General features: G+C 43.6%; 1 pseudogene across 1 annotated transcript; it reads left to right on the top strand.

Annotated features, from left to right (window-relative positions):
* Window positions 1-1,478: 1,478 nt before the first annotated feature.
* Window positions 1,479-2,776, top strand: LOC149163354 (expansin-A1 pseudogene; annotated as a pseudogene). Its single transcript, XR_016260038.1, has 3 exons — window positions 1,479-1,630; window positions 1,748-1,887; window positions 2,460-2,776. The product of XR_016260038.1 is annotated as an expansin-A1 pseudogene (transcript).
* The last annotated feature ends 1,129 nt before the right edge of the window (window positions 2,777-3,905 follow it).

Below are 3,905 nucleotides of genomic sequence, written 5' to 3'. Positions count from 1 at the left end.
TTATTTAGCAGCGCCACCCCGGGCCGCCCCGCCCCCCCCGACCCGCGGTGGGTCGATTCCCGGAATCGACCCGCCGCTGGTCAGGCAGGGCGAGGCGGCCCGGGGGTGGCGCTGTGGGTCTAGATCCGCGCAGCGCCACCCCCCGACCGCCCCGCCCCGCCCGACCGGCAGCGGGTCGATTCCGGGAATTGACCCGCCGCCGGTCGGGCGGGGCGGGGCGGCCGAGGGGTGGCGCTGCGCGGATCTAGACCCACAGCGCCACCCCCGGGCCACACCACCCCGCCCGACTAGCGGCGGGTCGATTCCGGGAATCGACCCACCGTGGGTCGGGCGGGGCGGGGCGGCCCGGGGTGGCGCTGCTAAATAAAAATAACACAGCGATGGAATTTTAACCTTGTTAGACAACGCCAGTGACAGCCACGGTGGTATGTTCAGAGTGTATTATCTAATAATGACGAAAACAGTGCATACGAGACCGTTGGTCCAGCACCGACACGAGAATGATTGGAAGGGTGAATTGACGTGCATAATTACAAAAATTTCTTAATACTGGATATCTGGCTTTTTAGGCGAGAGCCACCATATAACGCAATGTGATATTTTTAACGCGTATGAATGGGGACAGAACAATGTCGCAGAACAGCTGTTACATAAACAAACATGAACTGTGATACCTAAATTCGTCAGTTTCCTGTATTAGAACAGTTGTTACATAAACCAACATGAACTGTGGTACCTAAATCCGTCAGTTTCCTATATTAGTTGGTTTGGTTGGAAAAAGATTTAGTTTTCATTGAATTTAATCAAATATTATGGAAACGATTAACAGGTCTAATTCAAATGTATATGAAAAAGTAGATTAATTAGTTTTGTATGAAATTTAGGTCTAATCAAATGAGTGATTCAAATATTATGAGAAGGATTAACATAGCCAATTCAAATATGATGGAAAGGATTTACAAATAAGGAAATCAGTCTTTCATCCCATATTAAAGTTGGCCAGTTGGCCTGGTCTCGTTGAGCGTGGCGGGAAAACGAAATTGTAAATGCTCCTACAAAAAGGGATGAGCCAGTGTTTAATGATTAATCCGTTGTTAGTCGGTGGATACCTCCCTTCCACGGTTTCCCGGCAGCGATAAAAATGAGGTTGTGACGTTGGTCACCGCTATTACCACGAAGGTTCCAAGTACTGTTCTTCCTCTGAAAACGAAGAGAATCAAACAGTTGGTGAAAATAGAGTTTGGTGTGACCACGACGCTGTTTTCTCCAACGAGTACAATGCCCATTTGAAGAATTATCACTTTTTATAAACACATGTGAGAAACTCCTCCCTCCCACCGCTATTTCAATTTCCTTGCCGTGCGTATCTGGACAGCAGCAAGTTTGACAAATCATTAAATGGTGATGGTCCATGTGAATACGACCCTCTCGTCCTTTCTCAAAAATTGATCCCATTAATTGTACGCGGTGTGCAATACATGGGCAACTTCACACAAGACCGAGTGGAAAACGCAAACTGTGCGACAAAACGAGGGACGGGTTCTATATATTTGCCCTCTCGCCTTCAACTTCTCAACGGAGAGAATCCTCGGTTTTCACTTCATTTTGTTTCTCCTTCGACCTCTCTTGGGTATTCCGGAAACCCTGAATCCTTTGCTGCTGTAATGTAACTACTCCGATATCAATTGTTTTTTATTAAACGAGGAAACTAGTCATGTGGATTAATCATGAGCTTGTTTCTTTGCAGGTTAATGGCTCAGATCCACACAATTGCCTTGATCTCATTGCTAGGATTCCTATGGATGTCTGCTCGAGCTTATGGATACGGTGGCTGGCAATCCGCCCACGCCACGTTCTATGGTGGCGCTGACGCTTCGGGAACTATGGGTGAGTTTGTGTTTTATTGAAAAGCAAATATTAAGCAATATGCACTTAATACAGCTTAAATGTGAATGTTAATGCAGCTTAGTGGTAGAGCAGTGTATTGGCTGAACTAGATCCTAAGCTTTCTTGAAATGGGTCAGAATTCCCAAAACCTTAGCTGTGAGTGTGGATGTCAATGATTGGCTAAGTTCTTTTTTACATCTTGTATTGTATCATGGGAATAAAATGATATTTAATTAATAGGATGGAAAGGCAGTATACTAATCATCAACCCCTAAGCTTATCTTGACTTGTTCATTAGTCTAATGATTAATATTTAAAGAGACATTGATCGCACTCATATTCGTTTGATGGCCAAATATTTGATAAATATGTCATCATTAACTTAACCCGTAATACTTGATATTTACCTTAAAATGATGCTTAATATTTAAGCTACTAGTATACTTCACACCCTTGTAGAAGTATCAATCCACACTCAAGAAAAAGTTGCCATTCGTGAATTATAATTGCTTTCTGACATATGTTTTGATTATAATTGTTTGCTTTCATATTGCTATTGTGTCTTTTCCCAGGAGGGGCGTGTGGATACGGTAATCTTTATAGCCAAGGTTATGGAACCAACACTGCTGCTTTGAGCACTGCGCTTTTCAACAGCGGACTCAGCTGCGGAGCGTGCTACGAAATGAAATGTATCGACGATCCCCAATGGTGTTTGCCAGGAACTGTCACGGTCACAGCCACCAACTTCTGCCCGCCAAACTCCGCTCTCCCCAACAACAACGGTGGATGGTGCAACCCACCACTGCAGCACTTCGACATGGCGGAGCCTGCTTATCAGAAGATCGCCAAGTACAGGAGTGGGATAGTCCCCATCCTCTACAGGAGGTAATTCATTGCCCCGCGATGGAGGCGGGGAGGGGGCGGTGGCGGTGGTGGGGTGGGCGGGGGCGCCGGGAGGGGGCAGTGGCGGGGGATGGGTGGGCGGGGAGGGGGCGGTGGCGGGTGTGGGGTGGGCGGGGGGGGGCGGGGAGGGGGCGGTGGTGGGGGATGGGTCGTTAGTACTTGGGTCATCATTCCAAATGAGAAATTGGGGGGTGGGCGGAGTTGGATTATGTCTTAAGTATGATAAATTTTATTGTTTAAATATCTACAATGCAATATCAAATTAGAGATATAATGTCTGTTTTATTCAGTATACAAATAAAGACTTTTGAATTCATTCAGTGATATAATTTGTTCATAATGTCATGTTTTTTTAGTTTTATAGTTGAAAAAATTTCAATTTCTTTTGTATCTAGCATGTTGTGGTTGAAAACATGTTAAATTTATACTTAGGAAAGAAAAATGATATTCTACCATAAACATTAATGTGTTTTTTCCTTAAAATTTAACTTTGTTTGAGACATAAAAATTTGGTTTTATTAGCATTTTTTAAAAAGTTTGAAAATTGACCCTAAAAAAGAAATCATTATTCCAGTATCAACACTTTCATTTTGAAGCTATATTTTGCAGGAAAATTTCGTAGAAAATTTCGTAGTCACTGCCATTTTTAAAACACGTTCAAAATTTACGCCTAAAAAAAAAACATCGTTCCAGTATACACACTTTTCGTTTTTAGCACTGTTTTTGTGGTTTTTTTGGGGTTTTTGGGCCAGAGTTCTCGTTTTGAGTTTATAGTTCCCGTTTCAAAGTTTACATTGTTATATGCCAAGCACAATGAATTTGCCTGTGTTCAAAGGTTTTGGAAATGACGATCCGAACCAATTCTGGTTCATTGTAAGGGTTGTATGGGAAGCGCAAGGTGTTAGAGATGACCATATAAATAAGGCAACGCTGGTTAGTGCCTTGCAGGATCGCGCGCTAACCTGGTATATTAAGTACTCCAACGATAACCCAAATGCGAGAGTCGCAGATATCCAAGTAATGCTAATTAGAGAATTTAGCATACCTAAATCTGAAGCGCAGTCGATCATTGGATTTAAAGAGATTATGATGCTACGAGGCGAGACTCCTTGGGA

Source organism: Pinus tabuliformis, chromosome 5_1 (genome assembly GCF_031772625.1).
Source record: "Pinus tabuliformis cultivar Carrire ecotype Pingquan chromosome 5_1, CPIR1, whole genome shotgun sequence".
Classification (NCBI taxonomy): domain Eukaryota; kingdom Viridiplantae; phylum Streptophyta; class Pinopsida; order Pinales; family Pinaceae; genus Pinus; species Pinus tabuliformis.
The sequence above is the reverse complement of the archived record's forward strand: the minus strand, read 5'-3'. Positions and strand labels throughout refer to the sequence as shown.